The 9,460-nt window shown below is 36.0% G+C and overlaps 1 long non-coding RNA gene across 1 annotated transcript in view; it reads left to right on the top strand.

Annotated features, from left to right (window-relative positions):
• Positions 1-1,207: 1,207 nt before the first annotated feature.
• Positions 1,208-9,460, top strand: part of LOC149136522 (uncharacterized) — a 23,659-nt gene continuing 15,406 nt past the window's right edge. The window contains exon 1 of the long non-coding RNA XR_016241023.1: positions 1,208-1,498. This is a non-coding gene — a long non-coding RNA (uncharacterized LOC149136522). The remainder of the gene's footprint in view (positions 1,499-9,460) is intronic.

Genomic DNA, 9,460 nt, shown 5'->3' with positions numbered 1-9,460 from the left:
TGTGCCGCCAGAAATGTCCATTATCTGGTTTGTGACGGCCGTCTTGACTGGTTTAGAAGAAGACGAAGTCAAAATACTGGAGGTCAAGAAATTACCTAAGCAAAACTGATTAGGTACAGGTATGGAACTGACCCTGCAATGCGTCTATGTAAACAACGCAGTCGAAGGTTGGAAAAGTAGGTAAAGGGTGTATATGCATATTTCAAGAGTTATTGCTCTTTAATCAGCACCACATCTTATCCATCAACTATACCCGAAAACATTGCTTAAATACCCACTAGGTTTAGCGGTGTAACACAACTAGATAGACTAATTTGCATAATAAACACATTCCTGGCAACTGTTACATATATCTAATTGATGGCAAGGTCTCAATATTTCGTTTTGCAGCCATAATATACTAGCCAGTATATTACAGGTTTAGAAGTCAATACCGTGTGTTAACAGTGCGATATTTTCACAGAGATAAGCTTAAAAGTAAGAATATCGCACAGCTAACACACAACAGTATATTATAGTTGCAAGACGAAATACTGTGGCCTTGTCAGCCATTAAAATGATATGTTGGATTGTAGGATTAGACAGTATATCACATCAGTTGATCATAGACAGACTATGACATTAATTAATTTCAGCTAGATAATGACACGTCAGTTGTTCACAGTCTGAGTAAAAAAAAAGGTCAGCTAAAAATATAACAGAAAAAAAAACAGGATGGTGAAATTACTTTAGCAGTTGTTCTGTATAAAAAATTTCTGTTAAAAACTCAACAGACCTAAATACAAGGAAGTGAAAAGATGCCGTTTGCCTCGGTTTGATAATTATCGTCGTTATCGTCATGTTCGCCTCCTCCTCCTCCTCCTCCTCCTCCTCCTCCTCCTCCTCCTCCTCCTCCTCCTCCTCCTCCTCCTCCTCCTCCTCCACCACCACCACCACCACCACCACCACCACCATCGACGTCATCGTCGTCGTTGTCGTCATAATCATCTTCATCATCATCACTATCATTATTGCCATCAACATTATTTTTTTTCCATTATCAGTAATCTTTGTTATGTCCAGATTTGGCGGAATATGACGAATACAGATTTGTTGCTAACCTAAAGTTAGCTACGATATGAAATGAATTTAGTTATGAATATATAAGCGGTGATAATAACCACCATATAATCATGTAATATAATAGTATATATATATATATATATATATATATATATATATATATGAAAGTACGTCTAAACTATTGCTCCGCTCACACATACGCGCACACACTCACACACACATGTGAGCGTATTTGTGTGCGTATGTGTATTGAGAGAGATGCATGTATATATATATGTATATATGAGTGATAATTTATATATGCACCTATAGAGGTTGCCTAGGAAAAGCCTCGATCTTTATAGATTGCTCTTACTCTCTAGGTATTCACCGTTCCTGTGTTATGTATATAAATTATTAATAATCGTCGATTGAAGTTTACAGTTTAAACTATTGTGTGAGTAAATATTATTTCTTACAAAGCCATCGTTTCAAATTCCAGTATATGAAAAGGGCAGAACTTCCATTTCCTAATTAATTGTCCACTCACCTTTGATAATATGTTTTAGCCAATATTTTATAAACTTTACTTTCATCACAATCGATCTAGCCACAATCCCCGTAGGTTGCTTTTTCATTTCTGCCTCGCAACTAAGCTACAATTTTCATCATATAGGAAGAAACGCCTCGTTCGGTTTGTATATTAATGGTGTGTGTCAAATATTTGCATTAGTAAATGTTTTCAACTTGTTACTAATTAGTTTGGAAGCAAGTCAATGAATGTGTTTTTAGCTGAGGTGACAATGAAGAACATATGATAGCTGCAAGCCTTCTGATGCGCTAGCTATACTTATACTACTAGATCCATCTTGTTATGCGCAAATTTCTCGAATGTTCTGATGCTTATGAGAAACGAAGATAGTATTACGCCATTATGGTTATTTTCAATAACTGAATTAAAGATAGATCAGGATGAATACGGGAATCTAGACGTTAGCAGAGAAAATATTACGCTCCAGTGGTTCACTTTAACAAGTGGAAACTATAATTCATTTGTTGCAGCCTAACAACTGACTAACCGCACGGCCGAAGCTTTACATTATGCATTTGTCAGTCAATACAATGTGTCCAAATTGCAAAGACATGCAATTTTCAATAGATCAGTTCACTTTGCCACATATACAATCCATAAACAGGGACAACTAACCCCATGTTGTATGCAACAGGCTAATAATAAAATCTAAAACCATGGCTATGTTTTATTCAACCCATTCCTATGTATAGACGAGACTGAAAACTATATTTTGTGCAGGCTTTAACCAGGATAAAAACCATATCTACAGCTATATTTTATGTAGCCTGAAGCTATGTTTTGAATGAATTAAGGCTATACTTTGACCAACCTCATAACTATATACTTTTATTTGACTCTGGCTATATTTTGAATGGATATGTTTTGGGACTACAGATTTCTAAGCACATAAAGCCCCAAATAGTAGCTGGTAAATGTTAGGTTGAAGGCTGCCATGTTTTCGACTTTTTCTATTCAAAAGGGTTTTTAACCTAAAATTTACACACTATTCTTTATAGTTGTATGTGCTTCGAGATCCATAGTTCCGAAAAAGAATTATTTAAATCACTCTTGAAAGTTTATGAAATTCTTATGGGTTAACGAGTTATATTTTGATTAAAGTCTATATTTTGAATAAACCCATGGTAAAATTTAGATTGAATTCAGAGTTATATATAATATGTTAGTGATTACCGAATTGGTAAGAGAATTGACTATCAACTGTAGAGTAGGCTATATGCATCGTGTAACTCATAGCTCTCCTCACTCCACTTCACTTAGTTATAAACAGTAGGTACAGCAAAATTATTTGTTAGTTAATTTGTGGAAAAGCCACCAATAATTGTGAAATACCCTGTCCAAAAGGAACACACACACACATACACACACACACATCGATAAAAAGAAACTGGACTTAATGGATGGGTTAGCTGATTCATGAAGTAGTTGTCAAATGATTAAGATTTTAAGGAGATTTCTTCTTTTATATTTTCTGCCTACAACCCCAGTACTTGAATGATACGTTATTTTATCAACACGAGAAGAATAAAAAACAAAGGTCATCAAGTTGGAATTTGAACTCAAAACGAGGCTGTAACTAAAAACGCTTTGACCAGCTCCCTAACGATTTACTCAGCTAAACTTCCCCTAAATCATCACTGTTAGTTATATTATCCACTCGAAAAGATAATAACAGTTCTATCCTTAGAATTTCGCTCATGGGGTTCTCCATATTGTATTGATATTATTTACATCATCTCAAGGCTGCGAGCTGATAGAATCATTAGCACGTCGGACAAAATGCTGAGAGGCATTTTGTCTCTCTTAACGTTTTGAGTTTAAATTCCGCCGAGGTCGACTTCCATTATTTCGGGATCGATTAACTAGCTATCAGTTGAACTCTAGAGCCTATCCAATCGAGTAATGCCCTTCCATCAAAATTTCAGGTCTTGTGCCTATAGGAAAGAAAACAATATTTATATCACTCACATCTCAAACTGCATGATAACCGAGCTCTATGCAAACATTTCAACGTGCACTCATATCTTGGCCTCAAAAACAAATATATATAACATAAACGCAGGCATGGCTGTATGGCAAGAAGCTTGCTTCTCAACCACATGGCTCCGGGTTCAATCCCACTGCATGGTTCCTTGGGCAAGTGTCTTCTACTATAGCCTCGGGCCAACCAAAGCCTTGTGAGTGGATTTGGTAGAGGGAAACTGAAAGAAGCCCGTCGTATATATATATATATATATATATATATATATATATATATATATAAAAGTGTGTATGTCATTGCATTTGTGTTTGTGCCCACCATCACTTCTTGATAATGGGTACTGGTGTGTTTACGTTCCTGTAACTTAGCGGTTCAGCAAAAAGGCCCAACAAAATAAGAACTAGGCTTAAGAAATGAGTCCTGGGGTCGATATTTTTCGGTTAAAACCCTTCAAGGTGGTGCTTCAGCTTGGCCGTAATCAAATGACTGTAACAAGTAAAAGAAAGAATAAAACTAAAAATAACAATAAAGAGAAAGAAGAAAGAAAGAAAGGAAGAGAGAAAGAAAGAAAGAAAGAAAGAAATGAAAGAAGAAAGAAAGAAAGAAAGAAAGAAAGGAAAAAGAAAGAAAGAAAGAAAGAAAGAAAGGAAATAAGAAAGAAAGAAAGAAAGAAAGGGACTTGTCGCTTTGTTAATACAACACGCTCACAGTTTGTACACAGCTGCAAAGTAAACCCTAGAGATAACGATGAAACGTTACATCGAGATTGTATATTCTTCCAGTGAAAATATGCAAATATATAGTATAACCTATTGTCAGGAATGAAGATATTACAATAAATTAATTTACATATTTCTGTTGTTAAAAAGATGCAATTTTAGGTTGGGTGGAAGAATTAACATTTCAAATGCCTCATTCTCATAAATATGGCGTCCTTATGTCAGCGGAGGTCTTGCATCAAGGATATTTTAATGGTTTATCTGTTGCTCTGATGTTGATACTCTAGATACCAATATGCTTAAATGCACACATAGTTCTGTGTGTATACACGTACATACATACATGCATACATGCATATATACATGCATACATACATAATACATACATAATACATACATACATACATACGTACGTACATACATACATATCGGATTACCAATATGTGTTTCTCAAATTATAAGCATGGACTTTAACGTACGTCTGCTTATGCATACATGTACAAGTATATACATCACATACAGATAAGCAAATATTCACACCGACATACGTACATCCTCACACATGCAATCGTTTATATGTATGTGTGTTGTATATGTAGTGTACTCCTTTCTCCTTAACCCTCTCACGAACATATCATTAGAATAAAACTATAACATCCATTTTGCTTTGATGATAATGGCGTATCATTGTGGAAAGCTCAGTGATATTTCTCTAAGAGGTTAGTATTAAAATACAGCAGTCAGTTGGTCCGAACATTTTAACAAATGACTGGAAGTTAATCTTAGTTGTTTTTTACTGGTATTTCATTAGATTTCTTTCAAGTTTCTACCTGAATGAAAGCGACAAATTAAATTATTGTTTTGCAGATATGATACGCTTATGAAAGGGCCATGCTCGCCACTCTAAATCTTTATTATCCTATACTGAAGTTTTCATCAGTGATATGTATTTCCAGTATGAAGAATGAGTTCTTTACTTCTATTTCTTTCTCCTATATTATTATTGTTGTTGTTGTTGTTGTTGTTAACGTTATTGTTGCTGTCTTTTATACGAGCTGTTCCAAATTCTCCCCAGAGACCTCAAGTAACAGCAAGCTGAACATTTTACTTCGGATGTCATTTATGATTAGTAATGATATATTGTTGGAGAAAACTAGAATCTGAGAACTAAAATTCTGTTAAATGTCTAATATTTTAGTTTTGAAAGAGTTTTAAGCGAATCAAGTATTTTCAAGTTGAGAGAGTCTTTTTTTAGGGTATTGATAGTACCCATGAAAACAATATTTTAAAGTTTTGATACTTTGGGGTTTCCTGGTATTTGGCCATACTGTTGGCATTTGTGCATTCTTCCCAAAGCTCCAATGATCATAGGTACAATTGTTGTTCTTACATGTCATAATTTTGAGACCCCTATTTGAAAGTCCTTATATCTATTTAACATTTTAAATATTTTTACAGGTGTTGCTGGTATTGAATGTCAATGAGCAGATATGTTTGACCACGTTATTTTTTACCACAATATCTGGTCTCTTGACCTGAATAGCACGATCAGTTTTAATACCAAGGTCTCAAATAACAGTGATCAATTTCTTTTTCTAACTTGTCAGGCTTATATTCCCATTAGTTCTTCATATAAAGGCATCCAGAGTTAGGCATATGATCCAGTGCATATACTGGCCAAGTCTATCATGGCGATTAATATATTCTTTCGGGGCTAACATAGAGCATCCAGAGATGAGATAGTCAATTGCTTCTCGGGTTGCACCATAAAAGCGGCAGGCAGGATCGGCACCATTTTAGAGAATGCTTGCTTCGAATTTATTGGCGGACAGACACTGTTCCTGAGCTGCTATAATAAAGCCTTCTGTGTCTGATTTAAGTCCAGATGAATTGACCACTGGTCCTTGTAGGGCATTTGCAATGCAATGTCTTACATTTTCTTGAATTTCTCAGCTCTGAGAGTCCATTTGATTTGACTTGTGTTTTTATCTGTTTTGCTATCTCAGTGCGTACTTCTGCTTCGGCTAGTTGTGTCTCTCTCACGTTAATCTTCTTTTATTCCTTTACATATTTCATTGCTTCTTCTGATATTGAGTACATTTTTCTGGGCTGGATGGGGTAACTTTTATATTTGCAGATGATAAGTTTAAATATCCAGTCATTGGTGTCCTTTAGATAGGTGTCTACCCCTATGGTTGCTGTCTTTAGAAACAGTTGCAGCTGCATTAGTCTTGGTGGGATCTGCATCTATCTACATATATATTCACATCTGCATTTGGGTGATGAATGCAGTTTCAATAGTGGTCTATAAAGAGTAGCTTAGGATCAAGCAGCCTCCTTGTTTTATTTTTTACATTCCTTTCTGTCGATCTAATCATGGAGTACCCAACATAATATTTTAGCTGTTTTCAATAAACATATAATAATAATAATAATAATAATAATAATAATAATAATAATAATAATAATAATAATAATAATAATCCCAAATCCACGGAAACAGCAAAACCTCAAAACAACAGATCTATAACCTGTCTCCTTACAATTTACAAAGCCTTTACTGCGATAATATCGCAGAGATTGAGTAAGCACCTGGAAGAAAACAACCTGTTTCCAGAAGAGCAGAAGGGATGCTGCAAGGGCTCACACGGCTGTAAAGATCAATTAATGATCAATAAAGCCATAACTGAAGACAGCCGCAGAAAGAAGAAAGACCTCAGTATTACCTGGATCGACTACCGAAAGGCTTTTGATAGTATTCTTCACACGTGGATCTTCGAAACACTAGCCATAAACAAGGTAGCACCAGTAATTATAAAATACATAAGACATGATAATGAAGTACCTGCTAGGAGATGTGGGAAAAGAATGTACAGGGCATGGAGCGACAGAGGACTAACTGAATTAAGTGAACAAAATATGTGTAACCAAGCTAGAGCCATCAGAAAGAATGAATGGTTAACTCCATTTGAACTAGAATGCATTAAGAGACGGGTGCTTAGGCATAGTAAAACCATGGTGAACGGGAGGATGGGGAAGAGAATGCAGATAGTGAAACTATGGCAGTGAAGTTAAAGGATGAAAACGAGCATGAGGCTAATATTATTTATTGTTCAGGAAGCGATGAGAGAACCGAGGAACAAATATCCATTTTAATTGAAATCATTGATATTTGGACGTCTGGTGAACAGAGTTTTCATATGGGGTTTTAAAAAATTAGACAGAAGGAAACTCAATGAATGGGTCAAGAAAATAAAGGATATCACTGGTGATATCAGGACTGACAACATCACAGACACCAAAAATTTGATAAATGCAATTTCAATCTTTATAACCCGGAAGTTAGGTTTGAAAGCAAAAGGTAAATGTCAGCATAACCAGGAGGAACCATGGTGCAAAAGGAGAATAATGCAGTATATTAACAAAACCAGAAAGCATATTAATATTCTGGGACGGAAAAAGAGAAATGAAGTTCAGCGAGAGAAATATGTTGAGCTAGAGAAGAAGTATAGGGTGAAGAGAAAGGGAATCAATGTTGTGATTGAAGAATTAAAAATGAAAGCTAAAGCACATAAATTAAGGAGATGTGAACAGAGAATTGGGCACTACAGATTAAACAGACTTTTCGAACAAAATCAGAAACGAATCTATCAGGAACTGGATGGAAAAGAAAATGTTGGAAAAGCCGTGCCGGATGCTGAAGAAAGTAAAAGATTCTGGTCAAACATGTGTTCTTAGGAGAAACAACACAAAACTGAAGTAGAGTGGTTAAAGACACTCAAGGAGAAGAGTGGAGAGTATCAGCAGGAGGAATTGAAAATAACTGAGGGGGTGATTAGAGATCAGTGCAGGAAAATTCCAAACTGGAAAGCTTAAAAATCTTGATAGCGCTGCAGAGGAGAATTGCGAGACAGCTTGACAAAATACTGAATAGTGACATTCAGGTGCCGACCTGGATGACAAAAGGAAGAACGGTACTATTCCAGAAGGACCCAAGTAAAGGGAATGCGGTTGGAAATTTCCGACCAATAACTTGTTTGCCACTGATATGGAAACTGATGACGGGCATCATATCAAACAGCATCTACAAATATCTAGATGAGAACGATCTACTACCAGTGGAACAAAAATGTGTAGACGTAAGAGCAGAGGAAGGAAGAATCAATTACTAATCGATAAGACTATCCTCACTGATTGCAAGAAGAGACACAAAATTTGGTGATGGCATGGGTGGACTACAGGAAGGCATATAGCATGGTCCCAAACTCGTGGATTATTGAATGCCTTAAATTACTTAAAATCTCACGCAATATCCTGAGGTGATCCAGAAGACAGCATTGTTGGGTACAGCTCGCATTCTTAGGAGACTATTATCTCTTTGAGTCACAGGAGAAGGCACTACTTGAAACTTTTGGTTATTTGTTGTTGCCTGCTTTCAAGTAAAGAATAACCGGTAATTAAGAACTATTCGAGATGCTTTCATAATAATAATCAAATAATAATAATAATAATAATAATAATAATAATAATAATAATAGTAATAATAATAATAACAATAATAAAAATCCTTTCTAATATAGGCACAAGGCCTGAAATTTGGGGGAGGGGAATAGTCGATTATATCGACCCCAATACTCAACTGGTATTTAATTTATCGACCCCGAAAGGATGAAAGGTAAAAGTCGACCTCGGTGGAATTTGAACTCAGATCGTAAAGATGGACGAGATACCGCTAGGCATTTTCCCCGGCATGGTAACGATTCTGCCAGCTCGCTGTATTATTATAATAACGATTTCAAATTTTGGCACAAAGTCAGCAAGTTAGGGCGAGGGATTAGTCGATTACATCGATCCCACTGTTCTACTGGTAATTATTTTATCGACCCCAAAAGGATTTAAGGCAAATTCGACGTCGGCAGAATTTGAACTCAGAACGCAAAGACCAACGAAATGCCGTTAAACAATTTTCCCGGCGTGCTAAAGATTCTTATTGTTTATTGCCCACAAGGGGCTAAACATAGAGGGGACAAACAAAGACAGACAGAAGGATTAAGTCGATTACATCGACCCCAGTGGGTAACTGGTACCTAATTTATCGACCCCGAAAGGATGAAAGGCAAAGTCGAC

This window comes from Octopus bimaculoides, chromosome 3 (genome assembly GCF_046866305.1).
Source record: "Octopus bimaculoides isolate indiv1 chromosome 3, ASM4686630v1, whole genome shotgun sequence".
Taxonomy (NCBI): domain Eukaryota; kingdom Metazoa; phylum Mollusca; class Cephalopoda; order Octopoda; family Octopodidae; genus Octopus; species Octopus bimaculoides.
The sequence above is the reverse complement of the archived record's forward strand: the minus strand, read 5'-3'. Positions and strand labels throughout refer to the sequence as shown.